The following is a 9,720-nucleotide window of genomic DNA, read 5'->3' on the forward strand; positions in this document are numbered from 1 at the left end:
TTGCCCAAAAACGGTCTAAGTGGACGCACAGGTGGATCTTGGGTTGGAGGGTCAGAGGACGCTCTGATTCTCCGTCTGGAGGGGCGTAAAAACCCCCGTCTGGAGGGGAGTGGCTTCCCCTCAAAACTCAGGGACGAAGCGGGTCGCTCCCGCTAGTTGGCACAGGGCCATCGTCCAGCTTTTCAGTGTCTTTGTCTGTTTGGTTTTTGTGTCTTTCTGTGGACTTCTGTGGACTTACTGGACGGACATTATGGGATAGACTCAGTCCACTCCAAGTGAGTGGAAAGGGGAGCTTAATTCCTCCCCCCCCCCCCCCAAGGCCATAGAGCTTCCTCAGGCAAATTAATCAGGTGACTGTTTAAACTCTGGTAAATATCTAGTAGGAGTCAAAAACTCAGACTGTTTGGTATATAAATATAAATGTGAAAATATTTGTTATCTCTTTCTGCTGTTTAATTTATTTAAAGATAGGGCGGACCTGCTATGGCGGAATATAAAGGTCTTTAGCAGCTGCTGAGACACCTTTTCTTAAGAGTCCTTTGTTCTCCGTCAGAGAGGGAATAAGCCCACTTAGATGATAAAAATTCCTCTGTTTGTATAAATGAAGGTTTCAGTTTGCTCTGATTTGTGAATTTACTGTATTAAATTGAATTTTAAAGTTCTAAGGTTGATTTAAAAGTATCCATTTATAACATTTCAAAGAACAAAAGAACTTTTATTTACAGCTTCCTTATCTCTTTTGGTGCTGGGAGACTCCCCTTACAGCTTTACAGGGCGGAGAGATGTACAGGCCCTGCCCCGGCCTGTGACATCATAGTCCAACGTGGAACTAAGGCTGAAGTTACTATTAACTCTTTATAGACCCCGTTAACCGTTTGTTTAACTTACTGTTTTCAGTTATTAGGATCCTCAGAGAGGACATAACCTGGACTTTCCCTTCCTCTCTCATCCTGATTCTAATAGCATCTGTAACTGGATTAAAAATCTTTTCTTTCAGGAGGCCATCCAGGCTTTCAGCTCACAAGAAATCTTCTCCTGCGAGAGGAGAGAGGGACCCCCCAGAAGGGGCTGGAGGCTCTCCCTCTCAACAGGTGTTTGTTTTGTGTTTTGTCATGTTGGTATCAGGACTGTTTGTTTTATCTTTTTGTCTTATATTTTCTGTCATAATTGGGCCCTATATGTATATATTATTTATTGAGTTTTGATTTGTCAAGGTTTTGTCAGTTTGTTATCAGTTTGTTAAAATCCTCTTAGAGGACATTGAGTGGTTCTTCCCTTCCAGTTTAACCTTTGACTGTGTGATTGAATTATGGAGCTTTTATCAAGGTTTTGCCTCTCCTGAAACAACGCTCCATGTGTAACCTGTCCCTCCCCGAGCCGGACTGCAGGATGATTTTTCCTTCAACACACTGGTCCCGCCCACTGGCCTATGGCAGAAGCCAGAAAAAGCGACGATAAGAAAGGGAGGCCCCCATCAGGGGACTTAGAGGCAGTGTTTCTGTTATCTGCTTAGATCCCAAGAATGTAAGAATACTTATTTACTGAAATAATATAAGGACAGATGTTTGTTTGATATTTTGTTGTCTGCCTGGTTATAATTATTTGTTCGTATATAGAAAAAAAAACAACACATTTAATTTGTTGAAGGCTGAGTGCTCTGACAGGTAGCAACCCCCCCGAGTGGCCACTGGGATTCTTTTTTCCCAGGGGTGTTTTCTCTCTGTCAGAGGGGGAATCGGCCTGCCTAACAACATTTCTGTCTATATTTATTAATGTGAAGATATAAAGTTATAACAATTGTAGTCCAAAGAGATTTAAAGCAGAGACCACATTCTAAAATTAACTATAAGAAGAAAGCTGGAGCTGGCAAAGTCACCAAGTCTGCCCAGCAAGCTCAAAACCTAAATGAATCTTATTTCTGACACCTGCCACCACCCAGTCTTAATCAGTAGTGGAGGAACAGTATCAGAACTGTTTGTCTCAATTGGTCATTAAGTTTGATGTGATTAATGTACATTGTAAAACCTTTCAAAGAAAAGGAAAATATTTTGTAGGCCACTTGGTCCTTGTGTGTGTATAGCAACTCTTAAGTTATAATTTTAAAATCAGTAATTTTTAATAGAAACACACTCAAGCAGAGTAGCTTTTCAGAAAGGTCAGGGAGTCTGATTACAGTGTAGGGGTCACCGGTTCCCCCACGCCACTTTCGTTAGTAGGAGGCAAGCGCTTTTCCCAGTGAGAACAGAGAGTGGACTGCCAGATGAAAACGCCTCGGTGGGACCCGCGCTGCGCTCCCTGCCTCTGCCCACCCAGTGTCTATCCCCTCCAGGGGTTGTTTTAAGTGGCTAGAGGCAGCAACGAGGAGGGAAATTCCCTTGTGACCCCCTCCGCCCCAATAAGACCCAAGAACCCTCGGCGACTCCTTGGACACTTTTCACCGTGTTCTATAGGGGGCTTAAAGGCGGCAGCTAGAAATTCCCCTTTCCAGGCTTATCAGAATCTGAGATTATTATCTATAAAAAAATATGACAGTTTGAAATTCAAATGGCTGAGCCTGCTCCCTTCTCCCTCTGCCTTTTCTAAATATTTTAAAATAATAAAAGATTTGAGGCATAGTTATGCATTTTTGAAAGACATAGAAAGTTTAAAGACTAATTTAAAATTATAAAATTTATAAAAGTTTATATATATAGTAAGAAAAAAAGAACAGAGAAATATTAGAAAGAAGAAAAAGCCAGCAGCAAATAGGAAGGAATTAGTATACCTATTATAAGAAGCAGAGGCACAGGAAGATAAAATGTCCTGGCAGGTTAGCTAGAGAAGCAGAAAGGGGAGACTCAGACTCCAAGGGTCTTTAACTTAGAGGAAAAGGACTGACAGGACCGGGGTTCCTTTCCATTAAGCCTCCAGAGTAACCTTACAAGTGGGGGGGCAAACCTGTTAGTTTCCTGGTGGACACTGGAACAGCCTATTCAGTCTTGACAGAGCCGGTGGGACTCATAACCTCTAAGAAGACAGCAGTCCAGGAAGCCACCGGACAAATTGCCTGTTTTCCTTAGACATCAAAAAGGACTATGGACCTCAGAAAGAACACGGTAACTCATTCATTTCTGGTCATACCAGAATGCCTGTACCCCCTGTGTAAACGTGACCTCCTACAGAAACTATTTGGACTGCCATCATATCCTTTGAGCGGGACGGAGCGGGAATTCTTAGGGGCAGTTGGATACTACAACCTGTGGATACCGGGGCTCATAGAGATTGCTAAACCTCTAGACTCAAGTACTGGGGGAACGCAGCCACTGAACTAGACCGAAGTAGAACAATGGGCCTTTGAGGAGCTAAAGAAGGCTCTCATCTCAGCACCTGCCCTAGCCTTACCAGACGTCAGGAAGCCCTTCCACCTCTACGTGAGTGAGGTAAGGGGCATTGCCAAAGGGGTTCTCACTCAGACTCTAGGTCCCTGGAAGAGACCTGCTGCCTATCTGCCTAAGAGGCTAGACCCCGTGGCAGCAGGGTGGCCAGCGTGCCTCTGGGCAGTGGCCACCACAGCATTGCTGGTGAAGGAGGCAGATAAGCAGACTCTGGGCCAGGAACTAGCCCTGACAACACCCCATGGTGTGGAGGCCCTCCTTCGAGGTGCTCCAGAGAGATGGATGTCAAACACCAGGATCACCCAGTGCCAAGCTCTTCTCCTGGACCAGCCCTGCATCTGGTTCCATAAGACACTGGCCATCAACCCTGCCAGCCTGCTTCCAGATGATGACCCAGAGGAACCCATTCATGACTGCACGGAGGTAACAGACGCAGTACAAACGGCTCGCCCAGACCTGACAGATGCCCCGCTATCATCACCAGACAAGGTACTGTTCACAGTTGGGAGCAGTTATGTTCAGGATGGCATCCGATATGCAGGGGCAGCAGTAGTCACCCTGGACCACACCATTTGGGCGCAGTCCCTGAATAGGGGAACCAAGGCACAAAAAGTCGAGCTTTTGGCCTTAATCCAGGCCCTCCGATGGGAACACAGTGCCATCCACCAGAAAAAAGGGTTACCAACTGCAGTGAAAAAGGACATTAAAAATAAGAAGAAATTTTAGCCACATTAAAGGTCATCTGGCTCCCAAGGGCAGTTGCAATAGTGCACTGCAAAGGACATCAGAAAGGGAAGACAATTGAAGCCAGAGGAAATAGAGCCACAGACCAAACTGCCAAGGAAGCCGCCCAAAAACCAGTGGGACTTTACAAGTTTTAGTAACCCTGCCGTACCTGGACTTATGCAGACCTCCTCCTATACCAAACAAGAGGAGGAATTGGCAGAAGAGAAGCAAGCCATTAAAGGACCGGATGGTTGGTGTACCCTACCAGATGACAGACTGTTGGTCCCAGAGGCTATAGGTTGGACGTTAGTTACCCAGTTATACCAGGCTACCCACTTAGCGTCACCAAGACTTCTGAACTTCTGCAAGGCAGGTACTCTTAGATAAAATAATTAAAAGCATAGTCACTAGAAGTACAGTTTATGCACAGATAAATACTAAGCAAGGTAAGAAGGTCCCCCTAGAAATTCAGGCCCCAGGGAAATTCCCCAGGAGAGCATTAGGAGGTAGATTTCACAGAAATTAAGCCACCAGCATCAGAGTACAAGTACCTGCTAGCTCTCATAGATACCTTCTCGGGTTGGGTTAAAGCATACCCCACTAGGACAGAAACTACCTCTATAGTTGCTAGATTATACCTAGATTCGGGCTGCCAGTAGTCATAGGATCAGATAACAGCCCCGCCTTTGTAGCCAAGATATCTCAAAATATAGCTCAAGCCTTAGGACAGGCATGCGCGAGACTCAAAAAAAGAATTTAACTAAATTTACCTTAGAAACCGGTGAAAACTGGACCAACCTCCTGCCCTTCACCCTCTTATGGGCCAGGTGTACCCCCTACCAGTAGGGGTTTCCCCCTTTTAGAGATCATATATGATAGACCTCCCCCTGCCGCTTCCTTTCCAGGGTCAGGAAGAAACTGAAAGCTGGAATTCATAACCATTCCCTTACTCAAGTCCTTACAGGCTCTGCAGTATACCCAGAGAGCCACCCATAAGCTTGTTCGTGATGCTCTGCCAGTGCCCACTGCGGACCCTGTACATCCCTTCCAGCCCAAGAACTCGGTTTGGGTAAAGAAGGTCACTGCCCAAGGACTCACCCCAACCTGGGAGGGATGCTACACTGTTATCCTGAGCACGCCCACGGCTGTTGAAGTAGATGGCGTCCAGACCTGGCTACACCACTCCCAGCTCCTGCACCAGGAAACGGCCTGGATCCTGGCAACCAGCGGCCTCACCCGTGAGATCCCTAGCCTGGGCTCCACGCAGGCCAGGAGGAATCTCGACACCTGCAGGAGAGGAACTGGAATTCGCTGTGGACAGTACTGTTGGGGACTGTAGTACTAAAGGCCTTGGCCAGAAGTAAGAGACAAAGTAGAAATGCAAACCGTCTCATGATTGAGCCGGGTGTCCCAAGACAAGGGGGGAATGAAAGGGCAGAGCAGGACAGCACAAAATGTACTGTACCCTCCATCCTGTGTAACTATGTATCAGACTCCTTTTTCTTAGAAAACCGCGAGAATGTAACAATTGCATGAACCTGCCAATAGGAATGTAGAGAAGTAGATTCAGTCCAAATTAGGCAATCTCTGTAACCCACGTCACTTCCCTAAGCCCACCCAAATGTCCAACCCTTTATAATTCATCACTCCCCCGGAGTTCGCTCTCTGGCCCCACTGCTGCGTCAGGAGGAGGCTGGGAGCCAAACCCGGGTTTGAATAAAGACTCTTTGCTTTTGCATCGGAGAAAAGGCTCCCTAGTGGTTGATTATTGGGGACCCTGAACTCTGGGCATAACAATACACACAACTGGCTCTTGAAAGCTGATATGAACTGGCTCCAGCACAGAGCCCAGAATCCTTTAAATTCACGATGCAAATAGATATTGGCAAATAGCCCTCTAAGGTAGCCCTGCCAACTTATACTTTTCACAGTGTATGAAAGTATCTTGATAGTATACCTTTTTGCTAATGTAATTAGTCAAAAATGGTATCTCCTTTTGCCTGGCATTTTCCCAATCATCAGTGAGGTTGAGCATCTTTTCATTGTCAGCCAGGGATCATTCATGTTTTTGCATTTACCAGTAGTTTGTTCCTTTTTATTGATGTATGGTATCCAAGTGTGTGGATGTACCACATTTTATTTGTACCACATTTATCAGTGCAAGGACATTTGGGTTGTTTACAGTGTTAGGCAATTATGAATAAAACTACATTAAACATTTGTATATGGAATTTTGTGTGAACACAAATTTTCACTTCTCTTGGGTAAATATTGAGGAGGGCATATTTAATTCTATAAGAAACTGTGACACTTTTCCAAAGTAATGGTACTATTTTCCATTCCCATCAGCAATATATGAGAGTTACAGTCTTCTACATTTTCACCAACACTTGATATTATCAGTTTTTCTGATTATAGTAATTTTGATGTATGTGTAGTGGTGTATCATTGTGATTTTAATTTGCATTTCCATAATGACTTAATGTTCAGCATCTTTTCACATGCTTATTTGCCATGTATATATCTTTATAGATTATTTGTTTTCTTATTATTGAGTTTTGTGGGTTATTTGAATATTTTGGATATAAGTCTTTTATCAGATGTATTTTTAAAATATTTTCATGCAGTCTGTGGCTTGTCTTTCATTTTTTTTAACAGTGCTTTTCAAGGAGCAGAAGCTTGTAATTTTAATGAAATCCAGTTTGTTTCCAGAATGGCAGTGTAAGGAGCTCAACAGACTTCCTCAGCAAACAATTTAGTGAAAATTGTTTTTTTAACCGTTTGCACTCGCTTGCTTTTTTCTTGATTCCTTTATTCTATTCGGGATTTAATTTTTTAAATACCCCAGATTTTACAAAGCGCGGCAGTAGAATAAAAAACTGGAGTTTCTTTTCATACAAACCTATTTATTTGGAATTTTTTATATTTCAAATTATTGATACATTCAAAGAGTAATTTTAATCTCGACATACGAGTGCAAAAGGTTAAAGGTCTCTGGGAATTGTCCTAAGGGCATACTGCAAATGAAGAAACATTCACTCAAACTGGAAACAATCCAAATGTCCTTCATTCAAGAAAATCTACTGTATCACTGGAAGATAGGGCTCCTTCCCAGAGCTCCCCATCTGGGATCAGGGCTTAACCCCAGAAGGGGCAGGCTGCCAGTGTTCAGTTGCCAAAGCTCTGTAGCAGGGAGGACCAGGTCTCCCTTCTTCTACGCAGCCTTCATTCATAGAAAGCGAGCCACTCCTACATTGCTGGAGTGAATGTAAAACGGTACAGCCACTTTGGAAATCAGTTTGGCAGTTTCTTAAAAACCTAAACATACAACTACCATACAATCCAGCAATTGCAATCCTGGGCATTTATCCAAGAGAAATGAAGACATATGTTTAAATCAAAACCTGAACACATATGTTTATAGCAGCTTTATTTGTAATAGCTCAAAACTGGAAACAACCCAAATGTCCTTCAATAGGTGAATGTTTAAACAAACTGGTACATCCATATGATGGGCTACTCTTCAGGAATAAAAAGAAACAAACTATTGATCATGCCAACAACCTGGCTGAATACAGAGAATTTTGCTAAGTGGGAGAAAACCAATCCCAAAAGGTTAAATACTGTATTATTTCATTCATATAATCTTGAAATGACTCTTCAGTCTGCAGGCCGACACTCTATCCACTGAACCAAACCAGCTAGGGCTTCATTAATTCTTTTTTTTGGTGATGGTTGCAGAACCCTGTGAATTTACTAAAGAACACTGACTTTTACCTTTTATCTGGGTAAGTAGCTGGTATATGAATTATATCTCAATAAAGACTTTAAAAAAAGAGAGTCAAACTTGAATCCAAGCTATCTCTTCCTTTGTATTTTTTTAAATCTTTATTCAGAAAACATTTCAAATCAAGTTCACAGAAAGTTGTAAGGTTCCCCAATTACTAACAATTAGGCCTATTTTTTTTCTGATTAATCCTCACCCGAGATACTTTTTCATTGATATTTTTAAAAATATTTTTTTATTGATTTTAGAGAGGAAGGGAGAGGGAGATAGAAACATCAATGATGAGCCGAAGGCGGTTTGGCTGAGTGGATAGAGCGTAGGCCTGCGGACTGAAGGGTCTCACGTTCGATTCCAGTCAGGGGCATGTGCCTTGGTTGCGGGCACATCCCCAGTGGGGGGTGTGCAGGAGGCAGCTGGTCGATGTTTCTCTCTCATCGATGTTTCTAGCTCTCTATCCCTCTCTCTTCCTCACTGTAATAAATCAATAAAAATATATATATAAAAAGAAACAAAATTATAAAAAAAGAAACATCAATGATGAGAGAGAATCATTGATCGGCTGCCTCCTGCACACCCACTATTGGGGAGCGAGCCCGCAGCCCAGGCATGTGCCCTTGACTGGAATCGAATCTGCGACTCTTCAGTCTGCAGGCCGACACTGTATCCACTGAACCAAACCAGCTAGGGCTTCATTAATTCTTTTTTTAGAGAGAGTGGAAGGGAGAAGGAGAGACAGAGAGAAACATTGATGAGAGAGAGAGACACATTGATTGGTTGTGTCCTGCATGCACCCTGACCAAATCGTGGCCATTGTAAATGACACTGCAATGAACATAGGGTGCATATTGGATTCTTAATTTCTGACTAGTTCTTTTTTATGGTTTGCATGTCATTTTTAATGCTTGCTATCTGTTTGTTGAAGTTCTCACTAAGTTCCTTGAACATCCTTAAAACCATTTTTTTAACTCTATATCTGGTAAATTGCTTGCCTCTTTCATTTAGCTCGTTTTTTTGGAGATTTCTCATACTCTTTCATTTGGGGCATGTTTCTTTGTCTTCCCTCTTTGGCTGTCTCTTTGTGTTTGTTTCTGTGAATTAGGTAAAACTGCTGACTCCCAGTCTTGGTAGGGCGGCCTTATTAGGAGGTGTCCTGTGGGACGCAGTGGTACAGTCCCCTTGGTCACGTGAGTGGGTGCTCCAGGAATGTCCCTGTGTGGATTATGTAGACCCTCCTGTTGTAATTGAGTCTTGTTTGCTATTGGCCTATTTGTGGGTGGGGTCAACTCTCAGGCTGGGTGACTGTGAGGATCAACCCCCAAACACCGTTTATGAGCTGCTGTGCAGGTGCTGACCACACAAAGCAGAATTTGCCTCCGCAGGGTCTGGTGCCTGCCGAGATCTCCCTTTGAATATGCCACTTGTAAAGCTAATTAGATCCTGCTTTGATGTTGTCTGAAGCTGGCCACGGGGTGTGTTGGTTCTGGAGCTTCTTGGGAGGGACTCAGATGCAGGCCGATGTCAGATGCTGCCTGTGACTGGCCCCGAGTAACCTATTTGGAGCTACAAAGCCATCCACAGTTTGTGGCTGCCTCTGAATGTGAGTGGTAAGGACCAAACTGTGCACCAAGTCTGGCTTTTACCTGCACACTGGTACCAGGGGCAGGTCAGCAAAAGTCCTAAGGCAACCCGAGATCTGCCTTGGCCTGCCACTGCTTGCTGGCTGCCTGATAGGCTCAGTTCCTGAAAGAGCCTCTGGTGAGACTCGAGTTGCATGAGGTAGGTTCTCAGCGAGTCACCAGGTGAGGCGAGTGGTGTTCACCACTTGATACAGGT

The sequence above is a fragment of the Eptesicus fuscus genome, chromosome 16, assembly GCF_027574615.1.
Source record: "Eptesicus fuscus isolate TK198812 chromosome 16, DD_ASM_mEF_20220401, whole genome shotgun sequence".
In the NCBI taxonomy this organism is placed as follows: Eukaryota; Metazoa; Chordata; class Mammalia; order Chiroptera; family Vespertilionidae; genus Eptesicus; species Eptesicus fuscus.